Source organism: Cervus elaphus, chromosome 5, assembly GCF_910594005.1.
Source record: "Cervus elaphus chromosome 5, mCerEla1.1, whole genome shotgun sequence".
NCBI lineage: Eukaryota > Metazoa > Chordata > Mammalia > Artiodactyla > Cervidae > Cervus > Cervus elaphus.
The window spans coordinates 18,626,470-18,637,591 of record NC_057819.1 but is presented as its reverse complement, the minus strand read 5'-3'; the positions used below and the strand labels follow the sequence as shown (position 1 = coordinate 18,637,591).

Here is an 11,122-nt window from a genome sequence, read left to right as displayed (position 1 = left end):
CGGCCCCGCCGCCGCGTCCCTGCCCGGGAGCCCCGCCCGGAACCGCCGTTCGCGGAGCGCAGGGCCCGGAAGAAGGCGGCGCTGGCCCTGGGGGGACGGGGCCGGGCGGAAGGCGTGACCTCCCCCTCGGGTACGAGTGCCCTGCCGCTTCAGGGGGGCCGGAGGACGAGCGACCTTCTCAGGGGGAATGAGCCCGGGGGCTGAGGTGACCTCCTCTTTGGGAATGAATGATCCCTGAGGAGAGGGGCGAGGGAATAATGGAGCGAGCGACATCCTTCAAGGGGGATGAACTCTACGGGGACGAATGACCCAAAGAGGAGGTCCAGGGAGGACCAGTGGAAGCTCAGGGGAGATAGAGCCCTCAAAGAGAGAGTGACCTCCCCCTTGGGAACAAGGTACCCTGCCCGCCTCACCCCCTCCCACCTTAGACGGGCAATGCGCGCCCCCCGTGGGATGTCTAGAAGTGACTGTAGGCGGAGGGGAGGGAGGCTAAGGATGGGGGCAGCTTAGAAGAAAGAGTAGTCCGACTGGAAGTCCAAACTCATGCAGGCTGCAAGAGGGGGCAGCGGCCGCCTATTGCGGGGGGTAGGGGGAAAGTTAGTTGCTCAGTCCTGTAGGACTCTAAGCGACCCCATGGACGGTAGCCCGCCAGGCTTCTCTGTTTATGCAATTCTAGAGTGGGTAGTCATTCCTTTCTCTATCTTCCCCACCCAGGGACCCAGAGATCGAACCCCAGTCTTCTGCATTGCAGGCGAACTCTTTACCATCTGAGCCACCAGGGGGAAAAGCCTATTGGTACCCCAGGAGCTCTTGGCTGTTGGAGAAGGAAATGGCAACCCACTCCAGTATTCTTGCCTGGAGAATCCCAGGGAAGGAGGAGCCTGGTGAGCTGCCGTCTATGGGGTCGCAGAGTCGGACACGACTGAAGCGACTTAGCAGCAGCAGCAGTAGCTCTTGGCTGGAGCCACAAACGCTGTAAAATACCCGTCCCCAAACTGAAGGCAGGCACATTCCCTACTCCAATCCGGATGCTTCCTTAGTTGCAGGACAGAGGAGGAAGCAGCCTGAGCCTGGTGAGGGGTTTCTTTGACCATCCTTTGAACTGAGAAAGTTTTATCACAACTTTAGGGAGAATTGGAAAATAGAGGGAAAGTGGAGGGAACACCCACAGTTGCACGACTTGAACATAATTTTCCACGTGTGTTCATTCCCTTCAGGTATGTTTTCATAAGTATGTTTTATATTTAGTTTCATTGATTCGTTCAACAAGTGTTAATAGACACCTTCCATATACCAGGCACTGTCTAGTGAACAGAACAAACCCAAACATCCTACCCTTATGGAGTATATATTCCAGCAGTTGTATATGGTTGTATATAGTTTGTAAGCATAGTCATTAATAGTGATTCCCAGTTCCTGATTCACACTTCATTTTCCACATTACCGCAGACCTGTCATTATAAATCTATGGATTGTTTCCTCAGTTAGGGATAATTTCTCTAACTGCTTTCATCTGATTGCTTCTAGTTTGTGGATCCTGTGCATAATCTTTGACACACCATTTTAGTTCTTTTCCTGGAAGTGAGATTCCTAAGCCACATCGCCTTGTTTTTCCAAATATAGGAAGGTGAATAATAAAATTTGAGGAAGACAGTATGTGCCTCTGGAGATGGACTTGTCATGTTAGAGGGAGGAATAGAGCTGCCATCTCCCTCAGTCCAAAATGGCCCCAGGAAAAGGTGGTAACAGTTTAAATGGGATTTTATTCATTCTTTGACAGATATTTACTGAGTGCCTGTTGTATGTTGGACAGTGTTCTAGGCATAGGAGGGGAACAGACAGATGAAGTATCTGCTGAAATGGAACTTTGTGCTGTTGGGGTGGAGGTGGGGCTTAAATTTTACGCAGAAAAGGAAAACTGAGTCACTCAGTTCTCATTGGAAAGAGACTTCAAAATACTTTTCCTTAAAAGTCAAACACATTTCCAGCTCTCATTAATACTTATCTCGTAGTAATGATGGTCCCCACCTTACAGATCTGAAATTTAAATGTTTGATTGTGTTCTGAAACAATACTCAGTTAAGAGAAATGTAGAAATAAAAAGGTTTTGTGAGTGCCTAGTTGATAGTGTACCCCTAGGTCCAACCAGAGAAGCTGATCCTGAAAAATAATTAGGAAAAGAAAATTATTTCATTTACACACTTGCCATTAAGAAACAGCTTTCTTAAGGCATGATTGACATACAATAAACTGCATATATTTAAAGTGTACAATTTTATAAGTTTGACATATGTACACACCCATGAAACCATCACCACAATTAAGATAGTGAATATCCAATGTGATAGCCAGAGTAATTTTAGTGTATAAAGGAAAGTGACTGCAGATGACAATTGGGACTTTTCGCATATGTCTTAATCACATTGAGTTCCATATTGTGTGCCTGAGTGTAGTCAGTTATTGAGCAACTTTGGGAATTTTTCTTGAAAAGATTTTAGTAAAGATAACTCAATAAGGAAAGGATAGTCTTTCCAACAAATGGTGCTGGAACAACTGGATATCTACATACAAATGATGAATTTGTACCCCTACCTCTTACCATCTATGAGAATTAACTCATAATAGATCAAAGACCTAAATATAAAAGTTAAAACTATGAGTCATATGAAAACATAGGTGTAAATCTTTGTGACCTTGAATTGGACAGTGGTTTTTTATGATACCTGTAGTACAGCTGACAAAAAGAAAAAATAAATTGACTTCATCAAAATTTAAAACTTTTGTGCATCAAAGGACACTACTGAAAAAAGACAACCCACATAATAGGGAAAACCATATATCTGATAAGGGTCTAGAATCCTACATAAGAGTTCTCTAACTCATAACTCATGTGTAAAATGATGACAAAAAATGGGCAAAAGGTTTGAACAGCCATTTCTACAAAGACAATACACAAATGGCAGTAAGGATATGAAAAGATGTTCAGTATCACTGGTCACTAGGAAAGTACAAATTAAAATTACAGTGAGGTGCCACTTCATCCTACTAGCATGGCTATAATCAAACCAATTGACAATCAAAAAGATGAGGCTGGAGAAAATTGGGATATTCATATCCTACTGGTGGGAAAGTAAAATGGTGCCTCTGCTTTAGAAAAACAGTTTGGCAATTTCTCAATACGTTGAACAAATTACCATATGACCTAGCATTTCTACTTCTAGGTATATACTCAAGAAAATGAAAAAGATATGTTCATGTAAAAACTCATGCATAAATGTTCATAGTAGCATTATTTGTAAGCTCCAAAAAGGGGAATTAACCTAAATGTCCATCAACTGATGAATGGATAAATAAAATGTGGTCCATCCATATAATAAAATCTTCAGCCATAAAAAGAAATGAAACACTGATATATACTACCATGTGCATGAACCTTGAAAACTATGCTAAGTGAAAGAAGGCAAGTACAAAAGGCCACAAATTGTATGGTTCTGTTTTTATGAAATGTCCAAAATAAGCAAATCCATAGAGACAGAAAGTTGATCTGTAGTTGCCTAGAACTAGGGAAACAATAATCAGGAGTGACTGCTGCTGAGTTTGAGGTTCCCATTTGGGATCATAAAAACGGTCTGAAAAATAGATAATGGGGATAGTTGCAGAACTCTTGTGAATCTATTAAAAGTCATTGAATTACACATTTTTAAAAAGGTGGCTTTTATGGTATGTGTGTGTGTGTGCGCTCAGTTGTGTCCAACTCTGCGACCCCATGGCCTGTAGCCAGCCCGGCTCCTCTGTCCATGGGAGACAGGCAAGAATATTAAAGTGGGTTGCCGTTTTCTACTCCAGGGGATCTCCCAGACCTAGGGATAGAACCTGCATCTCCTGCCTCAGCAGGTGGATTCTTTACTGCTGAGCCACCAGGGAAGCCCTTTATGGTATGTGAAGTATATCAAGTTAAAAAAAAGAAGAAAGAAAGACACAGGGAGTAGACAATCAAAGACCTAAAAAAAAAAAAGTACCTACCACATAATGGGGCTCATGTTCTTTCCTAACAGAGGAGCACCTTAGGCCCTCATATGGAGCTAATTCTTATTTTAGAATCTTAAATTCCAGCAGTCTGGATTATCCGATTCCTTTGTTGGACGTTAAGCCAGTTTATCACAACATTCATCCTCTAAAAACTGCCCTTCCTCACCAAGGTGGCCCCAGCAGCCGTTTTTATACTACACGACCTTATCAACTGCCACAGGGGAACTTAACTCAAAAGGGCCAGTCTGGTTTCTCTCTTCTAGATTGGCACTGAAAGAGAAGTAGCTCTTGGTTCTGTGCAAGTGAGTTGATGTAACCTCAGGGTTTGTAGAGTCGGAAGCCAAGAAAGGGAGTTTACAGAACCAAAAGAAAGAAACAGGCAGGCAAAGGGAGCAGAGGTGAGGATACTAAGAAACTTGCCTCTTTGGTTTCTGCTGAGTTTCCACTTCCTGGTTCTACATCCTTGGTTCACTTTTGCCCTCAAGGTACCCCCATAAGTTTGTAATAACTGTTCTTTTTTTTCTTAAGCTAGTAAACTTTTAAAAAGTTGTGGTTGGAAAGGCTTTGGCTATGGCACTAGGTACCAAGAGATGAAAAATGTACTGTCACTGGTAATGTGGGTGTTAAAACAAATGTTTGTATGAATGCAGCATCTTAGAGGTGGGAGGCACTGCTTGAGGCCACCAGTGCTAAGAGCAGCAATAAATTAATTAATAGCCCATAAAAAGAAATAAGTTCCTATAAAAAGCAGAGCCAGGAACTCCAAAAACCTCATCTGTCTGAGATCATTTAGTTGAGAGGCCAGCAGTAGCTGACTGTGGTGCATGTTAGGGCATTTTATTGCATGGTCATTACAGTGGCCTTGAGCTGCAAAAGGTCAGCCAGATAAAGCTGTATCTTTTATTCAGGAGTATCTTCAATGAAAAAAAAAGTTTAAATTACTGTTCAGGCATTTATAGATGCAAGATTCATTTATCTGGCACTGTAGACATTGTAAAATATGTCATTGTATAACATAATGACAGATGCATGAGCTCTACATGTATAATTATGTATCTCCAGAAACAGCACATTCCCTAAATAAAGAACAAGTTGGTAGCAAAAGTGAGGAATAAGTTACTTTATAATTTTACTGTTGCTTTTCCCATGGAGTCCTTGAGGCTGAAGCCTTTGTGGAACAGAGCAGAAGAAAAAACCCTGACTCTTATCTAACAGGCCATGTGTTGATCATATCTGCTAGATCACTGGATCACAACCCTATCAGACTCAACATCCTTTTAAGAAGAAATATTTTCTAATACCCCATTAGGAGACTTGAAAGAAATTAATATGAAATATGGTTGGCCTACACTCATATATATATATATGTGTGTGCATTGTGCATGTATATACATAATACACGACCCTGTGCACTCTAGCCCGCCAGGCTCCTTTGTCCATAGGATTCTCCAGGCAAGAATACTGGAGTGGGTTGCCATTTCCTTCTCCAGGGGATCTTCCTGACCCAGGGATCGAACCCAGGTCTCCTGCATTGCAGGCAGACGCTTTAACCTCTGACCCACCAGGGAAGCCCATGTATATGCCTAAACATTTAGTTTACATTTTCATAATGATTAACGTTGAGCTTTTCACGTGCTTATTGGCCATTTGTACATCTTTGGAGAAACGTCTGTTCAGATCCTTTGCCCATTTTGTATTTGAGTTATGTGTTTAAGTTGTAAGTGTTCTTTATATATTGTAGTTTCAGTTCCTTATCAGGTGTATGATCAGTGGGTGGGAGGAGTTATAGCTTATCGAAATGGAAAAAGTGGAAAGTATATTCTTGTTGATGAGCTGGACCTGTTTTTGAAAACTGTGTTTTGAAATCTCAGCACATTTGGTTTCTTGGAAGCGAAATGATATCAGAGACCACATCCTTTGAATAGAGGATGGATAGGGGAAAAAGCTGTGAATACAAGAGGTGATGGAACAGTTGTGAGGTCAACTTGTGGGGATTGTATCTGACATTGCTGAAAACAAAGGTATTCAGGAGTGGATACAATGTGTGCCAGGCACTGGGATGTGTATAAGATTATTTACTAGTTATACATCCTTTGGACTTCCCTGGTGGCTCAGACGGTAAAAGCATCTGCCTACAATGTGAGAGACCCAGGTTCGATCCCTGGGTCGGGAAGATCCTCCTGGAGAAAGAAATGGCAACCCACTCCAGTACTCTTGCCTGGAAAACCCCATGGATGGATGGAGGAGCCTGTTAGGCTATAATCCATGGGGTCCCAAAGAGTCAGACACGACTGAGAGACTTCACTTTCACATACTTCCTTTAGATGAGCTGTTTAGGTTGGGGGAGTTGGTTTCTTTATATGTAAAATGGGGATCGATGTTACTGTGTCAAGTATATCGCTTTTATGACAGGGATAACAACGGCTAACATGCTGCCAAAAACTTTATAGGCTTCCTTTCATTCAGTCTCACATGAACTGTGAGGTAGACACTGAGAAGTAAAACTGAGACTTGATCACTCAAGGGGTTGAGTCGGGATTTGAGTCCATGTCTTTTATTTCAAGATTTTTGCTCTGAAAGATTTCATTATGTAGTTTTAAAATGCTGTGAAATTTTGTCCACTCTAAATAATTGTGTAAAATTACATGGGACTCTTTTTGTGGTTCCATTGCTTGGTGTGTAATGTTAGTTTAAGCGACAATGAGGATTATGGGGGTCACCTTGAAATGGGAGAAGTTGTGCTTGTGGAGATGATCATTATTGGAACCCCCGTACATTTCATCCTGTTCCCTGGTGTTAGCCTGCGATGTAATATCTTTTCAGATTTACTTAGAAGCTATTAGATACCTAAATGTTTGAAAGGATTACCTAACAGATTCAAGATAATAGGACCTCAAGAAAATATGACCTCAAGATACAATCCCATTAATGTCAAATCTGATAACTTTCCAAGATGGTGTCTTAATTACTGTGGGAGGCAGAACAATGACCGCCTTGAGGATATCCAGGTTCTCCTCCCCACTACCTGTGAATATGTTACCTCATATGACATAAGGGACTTTGCTAGTGTAATTAAGTTAAAGATTTTGAGAGAGTGTCTTGAATTATCCAGTTGATTTTAATCACAGGGGTTCTTAAAAAAATGGAAGAGAGGGACTGAAGAATCAGAGTCAGAAAAGGCCTGTGACAACAGAAGCACAGGTGAGCGTGATGAGACTGCTAATTGGAGGCCATGAACCAAGCAATGAAGCTTTTTTCAAAAAGGTGAAAAATGGATTTCCCCCAGTGCCTCCCTGAAGGAACACAGCCCTGCTGACACCTTGATTTTTGCCCATTAGACCCATTTTGGACTTCTGATCCCCAGAACTATAAAATAACATCTGCATTTTCTTAAGCCACTGTAGTTTGTTATAGCATCAGTAGGAAGCTAATACAGTTTACTAACTCTGTAGAAACACTATAAGCGTAAGATTCTTAATTCAGATTAAGCCACAGAGAATTTAATTTACTATCTTTTAGTCTTTAATCTTGGGACAGCTTGATTTATTGTCTTTGGGAGGATTTTGGTGTTGTTTTTCTGTGTATACTCGAATACATGGCAAGGGACTAGAGCTTGACAGAGATGAACAAAGCTAACCCAACTAGGTAGATCATTATTCCTCCAGGTAAATCATTATTTCTCCCCACAACGTATTTTTTTATAAACACAGAAAATAAATCTCTCAGCCAAACAGGTTTAAAGTTTTTTAAAAAAACTCAAGACTATTTGCATAAATTTAGATTTTTTTCTTTAAAAAAAAAAGGTGGAAAATAAAGATCTTTAACAGAGTAAAAATGTTGCGCCATTTAGTGTTCTTTATGACTTTTTTTGTGGTAACTAGATGGGCCTCCTTCCAGTGGTAGAAAAAGGCTGATGATGAGATTGGTAATGCACAGAAACAAAGGCTGCAAAATACGGATTTTTTTTTTTTTTTTTTTTTTTTTCAAAATACGGATTTAACTTGAAACGTTTGTAGTACTTTGAATCCTGCTCTCGGTGTCTTGTTTGCACAAGGTATGGCTTCTGCAAGGGAGGTAAATCCTCAGATGATTGATAAACGTCCTGGTTTGCCTGGGACTAAGAAGTTTCCTGGGATGAGCTTGCCTGCATGCTAAGTAGCTTCAGTCATTTACTACTCTTTGTGACCCTATGGACCATAACCAGCCAGGCTCCTAGGCAAGAATACTGGTGTGGGTGGCCATGCCCTCCTCCAGGGGATCTTCCCAACTCAGGGATCAAACCCACATCTGGTATGCCTCCTGCATTGGTAGGTGGGTTCTTTACCACTAGTGCCACCCAGGAAGCCCAGGGACGTGGGACTTTGCTAAAACTGGGAAAGTCCATGGCAAACAGGATGAGTTGGTGACTGCCAGAATGACTAAGTCAGCTAGCTTCGGGAAGGCTCATGATTGCGTGGATTCTGACCTAGGGCCCCACAGGCTGTTGACACCGCCCACCCCACTCTGCTCATCCACGTCAAGCTTCACTCTCTGGGTACTGGTATGGGTTAAACTGGAAATAGGTCTGTTTAAAAAGTAAAAAGACTTTTGCAAGAAGCAGGGAGGCTTTGTAAGAAATGTAGCCTCCAACCTATACTTCTCCTGATCTTGTATCAGATAACCTCATCCTTTCTTGGAAGCCTGAGTGAAAACGAAACAACAACAAAAACCATCAAAGGTGCACCTTTTATATGACTCCTCTCAAATGAAAACCCATCAGCTTTCTTCTCTGGTCAAGACAAAAGACTTTTCTGGAATAGATACACTGTCTCTCCCCATCCTCCATCCGTGCCCCATCCCTGCAATTTTTGGATTATTAGCCAAATAAACAGCCTGTAGCAAATCTAAATCCAGCACAGTGGGAATTCAGGTTTCTTTGGCTCTTCACAGCAGTTTCTATTTTGCAAACCACTTTCAAGTGAGGGATACTCAGAATCCCTCAATCCCTTTGAGTTGAGTGAAAGCTCAGCCTCATGGTGTGTGTGTGCACGTGTTCAGTCTTTGCAACCCTATGGATTTTAGCCCACCAGGCTCCTCTGTCCCTGGGATTTCCCAGGCAGGAATACTGGGGTGGGTTGCTATTTTCTTCTCCAGGAAATCTTCCCGACCCAGGGAACGAACCCACATCTCCTGTGTTGCAGGTGAATTCTTTACCTCTGAGTCACTGAAGAAGCCCAGGCCTCATAAATGTTTTATAAGACATCCTGGAGTTCTTGCTTTTTCTAGTTATTAGGCCTCTCTCTGTCGGTAAGAGATTTCTCTTCATAACTGGTGGCTGGGAGAGAATGAAAGCACAGAGGAAAGCAAGGATTCATTAGACTCTAAAACCATCCACCTGATAATAATGACTGAATTTCTGTTGTCTGGATGCAGACAAGAATAACCTCTAAATCCACATAAGCAAATCACAAAGCATTCTCTTGGGATTTTCTCAGTTCTTTTCTAACCTTAAGTGTAGGCCCTGAAAACTTAGTGAACACTGCACCTGAGTAGTTTTAGAACTCTCAGTGTTAGGTGTGTGTGACGTGAGCTGTGCTGTAGAGTGTGCTGACGTGAGCTGTATAAGTTTTAGTACAAACAGCAGGAAGTGTTTGTGGAGGGTAGCATCCTATCTCTTTGGTTGCTTCCCTTTTTCTGTTTCCTTGTCAGTAGGAAGTTCCATGGAAAATAGGGTGACAAACTGCAGTCACTTTCTTTGGGTCAGTGAGGGCAAAAATTGCCTCTTTTCTACCACAAGAATTATCCAGATTGCTCAGCTCCTCTGGCTCCCTGGTCTTGCCTCTTTACTAGGAGTGAAACACCATCAGCCTCAGCCTTCTGTTTTGCCCAAATCTGTCATTTGGCTTGGGTTTTAGTCTCAGCCTTTGGAAGGCCAGGTATTCAAATGACTACCTCAGCACTGTGTGTGGCCGCTCTGAACTTGTACGTGGATGTGTGAGCCCATGCTGTGTGTGCTGTGCTGTCCTTAGCCTCTCAGTTGCTGTTTTGACTCTTTGCGACCCCATGGACTATAGCCCGCCAGGCTTCTCTGTCCATGGGGATTCTTCAGGCAAGAATACTGGAGTGGATTGCCATGCCCTCCTCCAGGGCATCTTCCCAACCCAGGGATGAATCCAGGTCTCCCACATTACACATGGATTCCTTACCAGCTGAGCCACCAGGGAAGCCCTTGAGTAACCATCATCTCTAATCAGAGCATCAAAATGTGATATGAATGTGGCCTGGGATATGTTGTTAATATGTGAACATTCAGTTTCAAATGTAGATGAGCATTCTAGTTATAAGTGAAGTGGAAGATCTCCTTACATGTTGAGGTTCTATCAATAGTTTGTACATTTAATAGAATAAATTGATGGATAGACTTTTAGGAGAGAGTTTTCTTGGCTAGTTAATAATTTGGATAATAATAAAGGCCTCAAGATATTAGGAATTTAAAATGTGAGTGAAGAAATAATCTTTCACTTGCTCTGGAAAATATTCAGAAAGTATCTTCAAGCAGTACACAAAGCTTCATTTGTGGCATTGCTCCAGCATCATCACCCAGTTTTCAAGTTACGGAAGTTGAAGAGGACATAAATCTTTATCATGGTCATGTGCTGGCAACATAACAAGCAACAGTGTCCTGTTCTGACAGAGCAACCAAAAATATCTTACTTAGCTCCACCTGCCAACTGTTGAAAGCAAATATCTAAGCAATATCCAGATGTTCAGTGGAGCAATCATAGGAGCAATTCTGAGGAATGAATGCTTGTATAGTATTAAAACCAAACTGTAAAATTTGATTAGCAAGGTATAAGAATAAAATGGAAATAATAAACAAACATTAGGAAAATTTTCAGATTTATTTTTGTCCCATGGACAGAGGAGCTGTCCACGGAGTCACAAAAGTGCCAGACACAACTGAGCAATTAAACAACAGTAACAATGACAGTATTCTCTTGTATGGATACATCACATTTTGTGGGTCGGTTCCCTGGTGGCTCAGATGGTAAAGAGTGCCTGCAATGCGGGAGACCTGGGTTTGATCCCAGGGTTGGGAAGATCTGCTGGAGAA

At 42.0% G+C, this 11,122-nt stretch overlaps 1 protein-coding gene across 1 annotated transcript in view; it reads left to right on the top strand.

Annotated features, from left to right (window-relative positions):
- Positions 1-17: 17 nt before the first annotated feature.
- IFT81 (intraflagellar transport 81) overlaps positions 18-11,122 on the top strand; it is a 213,511-nt gene continuing 202,406 nt past the window's right edge. The window contains exons 1-2 of the mRNA XM_043901887.1: positions 18-130; positions 1,129-1,217. The gene's annotated coding sequence lies outside the window, so the exon portion shown is untranslated. The remainder of the gene's footprint in view (positions 131-1,128; positions 1,218-11,122) is intronic.